General features: G+C 36.9%; 1 long non-coding RNA gene across 1 annotated transcript in view; it reads right to left on the bottom strand.

Annotated features, from left to right (window-relative positions):
• The window catches only part of LOC118153917 (uncharacterized), a 31,814-nt gene extending 27,478 nt beyond the window's left edge, over window positions 1-4,336 (bottom strand). Inside the window, exons 1-2 of the long non-coding RNA XR_004743722.3 lie at window positions 3,936-4,336; window positions 3,511-3,653 (exon numbers count right to left, since the gene is read on the bottom strand). This is a non-coding gene — a long non-coding RNA (uncharacterized LOC118153917). The remainder of the gene's footprint in view (window positions 1-3,510; window positions 3,654-3,935) is intronic.
• Window positions 4,337-12,012: the final 7,676 nt, after the last annotated feature.

Below are 12,012 nucleotides of genomic sequence, written 5' to 3'. Positions count from 1 at the left end.
ACAAAGGTTAAGTTTCTAGTTGATTTGTCAGTGACTCAATTCAAAGATACCTACTGAGGTCTCTCTCTCTCTCTCTTCTTTTTTTTTTTTTTAAATAATTATGACCTAAGTCCTGATTCTAGCAAATAATATAGGGAAAATATTGTATGATTTGTTGATTTTTGTAGCAAAACTTTTCCCTGACAATGCAGATCTATGTAAATAAACCTCTAAATTCTTTTCTTAACATGTTATTATTTCAAACTTAAGGTATAAAAAAAGAATAAAATAGAGATTAAAGGAGAGAGAAAACAGAAAAAGAATAAATAAATGAAAGAAAAATGAGGAAAGAGAATGACTGTAAATTATCATACTTTTTTTTCACTGATGGTTCAAGTTACTGCCTTATTCTTGGTTCAAAAAAATTTTCAGGTGGACTGTACTAAATGATTGCCATTTATCATATCAGAGAATTTGGCACATAGGTTTAGATGGTTTATTGTGTTGTATGCTGCTGATAAATCTACAAATGCAGCAACTGTCACCTTCTCTCTCAAATTTATTTTCCATATGCTGAGTGGTTTTAAAAAATATTTGGCCTGTATAAGTTTTTCCTGTCTAAATTGAACTTGTTTGAATATTAAATGTTTTAAGAAACAGAAAGAATAAGGTATTCACAAATGTACCCTGAGATATCAGCAAACTTGTTCAGATGGTAAGTATCATTCTATGACAACATAGAATTATTACACCCTTTTGTGCAGCAAAGTTATTGAGGAGTTGAAGAATGGATGTTAAGTGTAGCAATGCCTAAAATTAGACTATTGGCCCAGGATTTTTATTCTTTTGCCACTTACAGATGCCACCAAGTTTATCTACTTTAATCATCTTCAGCATTTAATTCATCTGAAGAGTAGCATGAAAATATATTTTTTCCAGATCAGTTTGTCATTTGCCATCTGATCAATAGTTTATATTGCATAGTTAGAATTTCCTATTAAACAGATGTTTACCTGTTGCCTGGCTTGCTCTGACCTTGCTAAGGACATTATTTTTTCAGCTTATGAATGACAGACTATATTTTCCTGTCACTAAGGACTACACTTTTTAAACTGTTTATCATTTTAGTAACTCCATTTATGTATGTGATAGCTCAGTCTTTGAGATCATTTTACTAGTAGATAGGAGATGTTAGATTTGTTCTTTTATAGAAGAATTTTAGAACTTATGACTTTTCTTCGTTCCATTTAATATTGTTACATTTTAAAGAATATAAAAGATTTTAAATAATAGCTCTCTATTTCTACTATCTACTGATACCAATCACAGTGTTTGAAAATGTTGAATTTCGTTGTTGTTATTCTGCTAGTAACACTAAAGTTCCAACTTGGGGGTAAACTGAACTCCATGAACTATGGTAAATACTAAATGGACATCTTCCTTCATATGTAGCTGCCAAGTTAGTAATATTTTTTGCTTTCAAAGAAAGGAAATCTTTCTTTCTGATTCTATTTTAGTTCTCAACAGGTTTTGTGATGGATTTAAGGTTGAGATATCAATGTTACATCACTGTAACCAATGGCTTCATTTTGGTCGTCTTTAGTTTTTGTTACTGTATTAAGATTCTGTGGCTTTATTGTATTCTTCTAACTTCTGTATTCTTTCTTAAAAATTTATTTCTACCAAGGGCTGCACTTCTCTAACTTGTGAAATTTTTGAGCCATGTTTCACATCACTTACATATGTCTAAACCTCAAATCAGTTCCTTTTCTGGACTTTTGTGGTGCTAATATGAATTTAGTAAAAAGAAAAGCAGATATAGGGCATCTATAATTGAAAATCATATTCAGAGGTTTCTTATAAATTATAATATGAATAACAAAGAAAGCATTCATTTGGCATCTGTAAATGATCACTTTATTAATCAATATAAAAACATTTTAAACATTTCTGAATCTGACTTTTTTCAAAGTAAACTTAAGAGTCTTGTATCCCTTATGTAGTTTTCCTTAAGCAGTTTCAAGTACCAAGAAATTCTGCTTTAGGAAGCATAATATATGGAAAGAACAAAGACATGGGGAGAGAAAGACTTGGTTTTAAATCTTAATTACATAATATATTATTTTATAGTTGGAAAACATTCTCTTTTTTGAGTCTCCCAGTTTCCCAGTCCCTCCTGAAGTTTAATAATAATCATACTTATTTCTCCAGTTATTGAGAGGTTTAAATTAGAAAATATATAATGTCTCAATACTTGTTGGTTTTTCCCTCACTCTATTCCTCCTGTTTCAGATGTGTTTTATGTAATAATTGTCTATTTAATATCTTAGCTATAGGCTAGGGGTTACAGAGGTATTATGGTAAATGTTTAACAGCTATGTCTTCAGAGAAACAAGACCCTGATTTGTAGTGCTTATTAGTTTCTGTGGGGGGAATGTAAAACAACGTGACCAACTGGAAGCTGTGAATATGATGCCATAGAGGGAAGAGTTGGCAAGAGATTCACACAATCCCTTCTTGCAGGCTGGTAAGACAAGACCCTAGCATTACCACTCATGTTTAACATATAAAGCTGATTCCTTTACTCTTTCTCCACAGTCTTTCTATAGTTAACTAAATATAAAAGAAAAAATGGAAAAGAATCAGTTCAGCAAGTGAGAGCTTAAACAAAAATAATCAAGTGGAGATGTCTTGTGAGTTATTTAAAGGTTCTAAATTCAAGATGGTAGAAAGAGCTGAAAATTTGGATGGTGAGTCCTGACTTCCTCACTGCCTCTTATCCACTTCTTGTTTTAATGCATACCCTTCTTTAGGTGTTGATTATATGGTTTTACATAAAAAAATAGCTTCTTATTACTTTCTTTATGGTGTTGGTATTCTTATGAGAGATTAATAAACAAATAAAAGCAAAGAATTACAAGTTATGGTGTGTATATGAAGAAAGTGAACAGCTGTCATTCAAACCCTTCCCAAGAGCTAGTTTCCTTCTAGAAAATAGTCAGAAAGGAGATTATATTTCTTCTAGGATAAGATATGAATGCTTCTCCATAATCCCCTTGTGCCTTTTCACTGCCCCTGGTGTTACTGTGACAAGCTCACTTGACTGCCAGTTACTGCCTGGAACCTGCATTCAATTCACCTTTGACAATGGAGAGGTATACGAAGATGGGCCACACCTCCTCTCCTTGAACCAAGCTGGCCTTAAGATTTCCCTCACCTTGACTAAACTTTAAAAAGCTTTACTTCTGACTATATTGTCTTCTGATTTCCCTTTTCTTGGAGCATTTACTATAGACAATTTGCAGTTATAAATTATTTCTCTGACCCTTTGAGATGTACGTCTTCTATAACCCAGAACTTCTCAAGGACTTGAGAGCCATCCCTTTGAAATGTAAACATCAGAAAAGATCTAAAAGATCACATCCCATTTCTGTGGGAAGGTAAAAGACTACTTTTTTGGTAAGTGTTGGTGGTCTTATCATATTGCTGAACCTCATTCTAAGATCCCCCAGTACTTTTCTACTAGCTCACCTTAGCTGGAAAACTCTTCTGTCTTTTGTTTCAAAGGAGTTGAGTTCAACCTCTTTCTTCTTATGATAGTCTTGGTTGAAGTCTTCCTTGACTGTTTAACTGGTCCAGTGCAATTTTTTTTAGACTTCTGTATTGATTTTTCTCTGAATAAAAACACAACTGAAGATCACTGAGTGTAAACAAAGGCAAACTTTCACAGACCAAAACCCAGCAAATGGGGGAAGGAAACTGCAAAGTACATCCTAAATAGGACTTTCTCCACAGCCTAGAGAAAAGGGCCCTTAGTAACCCCATAGAAGTGTCCACTCACAGGCATATCTCACTTCATAACCTTAATGCTTTCAAGTATGTGTTTCACAAAAAACAAAGACAATAGAGCAAGGGCAGCAACAACAATGAAACATCCTCCTTTCTTTATGCCTTACCCTGAGCTTTACTGTTGTTATTTTCTTTTTCGTGGGAGACTTCATCCTATATCCTCAATGATTGTTGTGCCTTTAGTAAGCAACCCTTCCCTTTTCCCACACCCATAGTCAGTACACAGTAGCATAAGGCCAATTGCCTTGAGAGGAGTCAAACAGACACATTCATCACTCTCCAGACCTGATAACTGCGTCATCGCCCGAGCTCATTATCTGGCCTGCCACATGGATTCCCCCGCACCTGCCTCTGCATACCATACGCAAGCCCAGACTCAGCACTAAATTATGCATCCAGCCTCCAGCCCACTATTAAAAAATTCTGCAGAAAAATTTTTTAAAGAAGCCCCACTATACCCTGCCTGACAACAGCCTGCCCCATACACCCCTGGCAGGCCCACTTACCCAAGGTCCCGCCCACCTACCAATGGCAGCTAGTTTCATGTACTTCCTACTTTAACTTCATGTACTTCCTGCTCCTCAACAGCCAATAGAAATGCCTTCTCTTTGTTTCCCCGGTAGTAAATCAAGGCTCACTTACCCAAGGTCCTGCCCGCCTACCAATAGCACCTAGTTTCATGTACTTCGTACTTTAACTCCATGTACTTCCTGCTCCTCAACAGGCAATAGAAATGCCTTCTCTTTGTTTCCTCAATAGCAAATCAATTGTCTGCCCTTCCAATAAAACCCCATGCCCTGAACAACCGGGCATGACTTCTCTGGCCCCACCTTGGACTACAGAACCTTGCCCGAGAGCTAAATAAATTAGCTTCTCACTTTCTTATACTTGCCTCAGTTTCCTCATTTTACCTCAGCGATAAATCTTACAAGTAGGTTTCTCCAACTTAGAGTGTTTAGTCAATAGCACTTTGACATTCTAGGGACAGTCTGGGGATAGAAGCACATTTTATTAAATAGTCTAGGGTAGAAGTAAGCATTCCAACACAAGTCCACTTAAAGTTTTCACCACCAGCATGAGTTGTAAATGTGTTTGCCTATTCATCACATATATACAAAGCAACTGCTGGATCCTACACACAAACATGTACATGTCCCAACAACAACGTATCATAATTCTTGGAGACATTCTAAACACACCAGAAGGAAGAAGAATATTTTCCTAATTGTTTTAATAATTTACGTGGCTGTCTCTTTCACCATGAAGTCAGATCTTTGCATTAGCAGTCATTTTTGTTCTGTCCCCACTACACTGTGCCCTTTTGATTGCCCAAGAATAGGAAAAGGGCATATTCTTGAGTAAAATTGCAACCTTGCTTCACCAAAGTCCAAATGCAGTTTTGCACAATATTTGTTTACTTTTGGTAATCAACATCCTTAACATCTTTTTGGGAGTGAGGAGCAAACAAAAGTGATTCTAGTTAAAATAAAACAATAAACAATAAATAATAGGGTAAGAATAAAGCAGACACTTAGCTTTTTTTCTTATTTTATTGATGAGTTATAAAGTTTCTATTTTAATTAAGGTTTGATGTTATAGCTTATTTAATTTTATACCTTCCATAATGTCTACTACATGACCTTAAATTCTTCAGACCCCTATGAAATATCAGGGCCAGGGAATGTAATAGGAGGGTGGTATTCGACTGACAGCAATGTTACAAGCATATCTGTTGAACACAGCACTTTTCCAAAAGTCTCAGTGGGTTTTTGCATTATTATAGACTTGCTGTTATTACCACACTACAAGGAATTTGGGATTTCAAAACTGACTTTGGAGAATGAGAGGCCTTATTCCCAAGAAATAGGTGTCTTTCTAGAATTCAATATATGTAATTTTTTTGATACCTTTGGACTTTCAGAGTAAAAATTAATGGACATTGGTAAAATTGATGAAACAAGTAAATATATGAGTGACATTTGCATGCCTGCCTTTGTTTCTACAGATTGAGGTAATTGTGATAGCAGTTTTATCCAAATAATACAGTTAATTTTTTAAAGGGGACCTCAGCCTTTCATCCAATTGTGTGTTTCAAGAGAGTAGAATCCAAGTTGCAAATTTTAGTTCTGATTACTGATGACAATATTTGGTTTTCTGTGAAACATATTCAATTTAGGTTTAGTTATATGTATTAGTTTATTGTTATGCTGTTGACAAAGACATATCTGAGACTGAGCAATTTACAAAAGGAAGAGGTTTAATGGACTTACGTTCCACATGGCTGGGGAAGCCTCACAATCATGGTGGTAGGTGAAAGGCACATCTCATATGGTGGCAGACAAGAGAGTTTGTGAAGAAAAACTTCCCTTTTTAAAACCATCAGATCTTGTGTGACTTTTTCACTATCATGAGAACACTATAGGAAGGACCTGCTCCCATGATTCAGTTACCTCCCACCAGATTGCTCTCACAACATATACGAACACAAGATGAGATTTGGGTGGGAACATAGCCAGTCCACATCATTCCATTTCTGGCCCCTCCCAAATCCCATGTCCTCACATTTCAAAGTCAATCATGCCTTCTCAACAGTCCCTTAAAGTCTTACCTCATGTCAGCATTAACTGAAAAGTCCACAGTCCAATGTGTCATCTGAGAAAAGGCAAATCCCTTCCACCTGTGATCCAGTAAAATCAAAAGCAAGTTAGTTACTTCCTAGCTACAATGGAGATACAGGCATTAGGTAAATGCAGCCATTCCAAATAGGAGAAATTGGCCAAAACAAAGGAACTCCAGGCCCCATGCAAATCCTAAATCCAGCAGGGCAGTCAAATCTTAAAGCGCCAGAATTATCTAATTTGACTCCATGATGCAAGAGGTGGGCTCCTGTAGCCTTGGGCAGCTCCACTCCTGTGACTTTGCTGGGTATTGCCCCCGCTTCTGGCTGCTTTCATGGCCTGGTGTTGAGGGTTTGCAGGTTTTCCAGGCATATGGTGCAGACAGTTGGTGGATCTACCATTCTGAGGTCTGGAGGACGGTGGCTCTCTTCTCACAGGTCCACTAGGTAGTACCCCAGTAGGGACTCAGTGTCAGGGCTCCAACCCCACATTTCCCTTCTCCACTGCTCTAGCAGAGGTTCTCCATGAGCACCCTGCCCCTGTAGCAAACTTCTTCATGGGCATTCTGGCATTTCCTTACATCCTCTGAAATCCAGGTGGAGGTTACCAAACCCCAATTCTTGACTTCTGTGCCCTCATAGAAGCTGCCAAGGCTTGGTGCTATACCCTTTGAAGCCAGGGCCCAAGCTCTATTTCATTTCTATACATCCTCTGAAATCTGAGTAGAGATTCCCAAACCTCAATTTTTGACTTCTGTGCACTTGCAGGCTCATCACCACATGGAAGCTGCCAAGGCTTGGTGGCTCCACCCTCTGAAACAACAGCCTGAGGTGTACCTTGGCCTCTTTAAATCATGGCTGGAGTGGCTGGGATACAAGGCACCAAGTCTCTAGACTGCATACAGCAGAGGGACACTGGGCCCAGCTCACAAAATCATTTTTTCCTCCTAAGCCTTCAGACCCATGATTCGAGGGGTTGCCACAAAGGTCTCTGGCATTCCTTGGAGACATTTCCTCCATTGTCTTGGGAATTTGGTTCCTCATTGCTTATGTAAATTTCTACAGATGGCTTGACCTTCTTCTCAGATAATGGGGTTTTATTTTCTATAGCATTTCCAGGGTGCAAATTTTTCAAACATGTATGCACTGTTTCCCTTTTAAAACTGAATGCCTTTAACAGCATCCAAGTCACATCTTGAATGCCTTACTGCTTAGAAATTTCTTCCATCAGAAACCCTAAATCATCTCTGTCAAGTTCAAAGTTCCACAAATTAATAGGTCAAGAGCAAAATGCTGCCAGTCTCTTTGCTAAAACTTAACAGGAGTCACTTTTGCTCCAGTTCCCAAGAAGTTCTTTATTTCCATCTGAGACCACCTCAGACTGGATTTCATTGTTCATATCATTATCAACATTTTGGGCAATGTCTTCAATGAGTCTCTAGGGAATTCCAAACTTTCCCACATTTTTCTGTCTTCTGAGCTCTCCAATCTGTTCCAACTTCTGCCTGTTACTCGGTTTCAAAGTCGCTTCCACATTTTGGGGTCCCTTTTCAGCCACACCCCTCTCTACTCATACCAATTTACTGAATTATTCTGTTTTCATGCTGCTGATAAAGACATACTCAAGACTTGACAATTTACAAAAGAAAGAGATATAATGAACTTACAGTTCCATATGACTAGGTAGGCCTCACAATAATGGTGGAAAGTAAGGAGGAGCAACACGTTACATGGTTGGTAGCAGGCAAAGAGAGATTGTGCAGGGACACTCTCCATTATAAAACCATCCTATCTTGTGAGACTTATTCATTATATTCATGAGAACAGCATGGGAAAGACCTGCTCCCATGATTCAATTACCTCCCCTAGATTTCTTCCACAACATGTGGGAATTCAAGATAAGATTGGTGGCAAAGCCAAATCATATTAACAATATTTGGTTTTTCTGTCAAATATATTCAGTTTAGGTTTAGTTAGCCTATTTTACTCAGATTAATTTTAAGTCTAAATAGTTTTGTGATGTTTATCCAAAGAAAATGTAGCCACCATCATAATCACCTGATTTTGCTTCCAGATTAAACAACATGTCTGGAATCTTCTAAACATCTAAAAGCCTGGATTATGTCTGTAAACTATACTATTTATTTACTATTCTTAAGAGACTTTATTGTAAGTATTAAGAATGTTAGGGTGGAAGTAACTTAATCATTTAGAACCATGTCTGGCCCTACCTAGGATATAGTGAAGTTATTTTATAACAGAAACAGAAGCATAGTCTTGATATAACCTGTTAGGGATTTACTAATATACTGCAGTGTAATTACTATGTTCTGTGCTTGTAGTTACTCTCCTGGAGTTACATGGAAAGATACCATAATGTTGGACGATTTTCACTTGTAAAACATTCCCTTTGGATTCCTGCTTTAGTACCTCAGTCAAAAAAAACCAGTGTAACAATATTCTCAATTATTATCAATCCAGATTAAGAGCCATAATTTTCATGATACTCTAATTTGATAATCTATTAGTGAACAATGTTATGATTTCATCTCTGTTATTTGTTAATATTATTACCTTGGTTGGAGTCTCATTGTGATGACCCAGAAAATGAAAGTATTGAATTAGATGATGTAGTAAAAATTCTTAGTCCTTGCTAATGTTTCTGCTTTTTGCACCATTCTGGAATGCAATGATGTCCTCTTGAAGTCAGGAGTGGTACTGATTTATTTGAGTAATGACACAAAATCTGAAGTGATGAGTATTAGCTGCTTCAGCCCATGCAATTCTCCCCCTCCACTGGGATTGTGAAAGCATTAATGATGTAGAGGCACCATAAAACTGAAGGCATCTGAAATGCTAAACCTCATGGAGGACAGCTGCCCTGGAGGGTCATCTAGGCTTTGCTTGAATGATAAACTTACACTGTGCTAAGAGATGAAGTTCTTCTGTAATTCATTGCCAGAGCATTACCTACGCTATTCTTATTGATGTAGATGATTTCTAGAGTATATTTCTCTCCTCTGAGTTTGTGAGGCATGATAAAATATGCTTGTCTGAAACTTAAACAAAATCAATAAAGGAGACTATTCACTTAAAAGACTTATACTATATGTCAAATATATGTTATTAGATATACAGTTTGGAATTCCTCAGAAATAGCTCACATAGACTATATACTTTCTAATGATATGTATATCTAGTATCTTTGAGGTTTGCCAGTAGGCTTTATATCTTGAAATTATTTTACAATCTGGTATATGCTTTTCTCTAGCAAAGAGTTAGTTGACTTAGAACAAATCTAAAATGGGTAAGCAGTGTTCAACAATTCAGTACGGTCTTTGGGATTTAGTCAGGCTTGAATAATTATTGACATGTAAATGTCATAATGACAGCATTAATTTGCAGCAGTGGATTTGGTTTTGGCCTTATTAGAGATAGATGTGATATGGAATGGAGACAGTCATTAGCTCCATGGTAGAAATGAAATGTCAGCTGTCTGATATATTGTCTGTCAATAGTTCAGTGTTGCCAGCTTTTTAGGCCTGGTCATATTTCATTCAAAATAGAGTTGGAAAAATATGATTTAATTCAGGCCGTTATTATGTTATTCAATTCTTGGAGGCTATTTGAACCCCTATTGAGGTTTTAATCTTGTGTTTAAAAGTACTATACTTTGATCCATGGATTTTAAAAATATGACATACGTTTCACTTTTGCAATAAGTCATTGATTTTTACAGTTTTTGAGTTGAAATCTTCCTGATAAAAAGTGGGAAATATCAGTGTGTAAGTATATTATTGATCTACTTCATATTTTTTGCACTCTAAGAATTTCATTTTCTTTTTTTGAGGTATTTGTGGACTATAAATCTTGATGCTTCTCTCCAAAAAACATAATCAAACAAATTTGGAATATATATGAAAATTCAAGAAGTACAAATCTTTCATAATAAGATATTTTGTTTTGGCTGGGTGCAGTAGCTCATGCCTGTAATCCCAGCACTTTGGGAGGTCAAGGTGGGTGGATTACCTGAGGTCAAGAGTTGGATACCAGCCTGGCCAGCATGGTGAAACCCCATCTTTACTAATAGCACAAAAATTAGCTGGGTGTGGTGGTGTACATCTGAATTTCAGCTACTCGGGAGGCTGAGGCAGGAGAATCACTTGAACCTGAGAGGCAGAGGTTGCAGTGAACCGAGATTGTGCTGTTACACTCTAGTCTGGGCAACAGAGTGAAACTCCATCTCAAAAAAAAAAAAAAAAAAAAAAAAAAAAAAAAAGATACTTTGTTGGGCTCAGATGCTATTTTACTTCAATGAAAATGGAACTAATTATGTCAAAGTAAGAAGCAATATAAAGAAGAGCAATCTTAATTCTATCCCACTCACTCTGCTGTCTTCTTTTTCCTTCATAATCTTTTTTTGGATAATTGTTAATACCAAGTTACTATTAATTTTATATATGGAAATCATAACACTAAGCTTCACATGTTTATTGAATGCTTATTCAGCTCTAAAAGTATCTGCCTAATTTTTATTATCCTAATTATTATTGTATGGCATGCTTTTCTTTTTCTTACCAAATGCCAGTTGTGTTAATCTTATTTGCTTAATAATTCTTTATTTCCCCATTCTTTTTCCAATGTTCCCTTTATTGTTTTTAAAGTTCTCATTTATGCTTACATTTAAAGCCAAGTAACTTATAATCACTTTCCAGTATTATCAGTTTGTTAAGAAATTGAGAGTTAGAAATGATGGAATAATTCTTCCAAGCTCATAGAGTTTTAAGTAGATTAAGAACTATGAAAAAACAGTCAGAACTTAAATGATCCTTAAGTGTCCTCTCAGAAACATCTGTGCAAAAAAGAAAAAAACAGGCTGGGTGCAGTGGCTCAAGCCTGTAATTTCAGCACTTTGGGAGGTCGAGGCGGGTGGATCACGAGGTCAAGAGATTGAGACCATCCAGGTCAACATGGTGAAACCCCGTCTCTACTAAAGATACAAAAAATTACCTGGGCATGGTGGCGCGTGCCTGTAATCCCAGCTACTCAGGAGGCTAAGGCAGGAGAATTGCCTGAACCCAGGAGGGTTTAGTGAGCCGAGATCGCGCCATTGCACTTTACCCTGGGTAACAAGAGCGAAACTCCGTCTCAAAAAAAAGAAAGAAAGAAACAGATTGTAAGGTAGAGTTGCTACTCGCTTGTTGGACTAAGTGGCAAAGGTCAGTGAACTGTGGAGAGAGCAGTTAAAGGTTGAATTGTTGTGAAACGAGTTCCTGAAGGTAAAACACCTTTGTTCCTCTGAAGTCAAGCAGGTAGTTGCAACTCTTCCACCAACAAAGACTGGGTGTGGGGAGGGAGATAGACTCAGTACCGGTTGTCTCAATTTTGTTCATCACACTGAACAGAGTAATGAGACTAGGATAGCTAGCCTTGGCTTTAGTCAAGAATGCAGGCTGGGAACTTCTTGTAAAAAAGTTAGATATTTAATGAAACAGGAATTGAGAATCGAGTACAAGCCATGGGTTAAAGGTTGATAAAATCTCAAATCAACTTTATTTGCTCAGCAT

This window comes from Callithrix jacchus, chromosome 1 (assembly GCF_049354715.1).
Source record: "Callithrix jacchus isolate 240 chromosome 1, calJac240_pri, whole genome shotgun sequence".
Lineage (NCBI taxonomy): Eukaryota > Metazoa > Chordata > Mammalia > Primates > Cebidae > Callithrix > Callithrix jacchus.
Note: the sequence above shows the minus strand (reverse complement) of the source record. Positions and strands in the feature narration are given on the sequence as shown.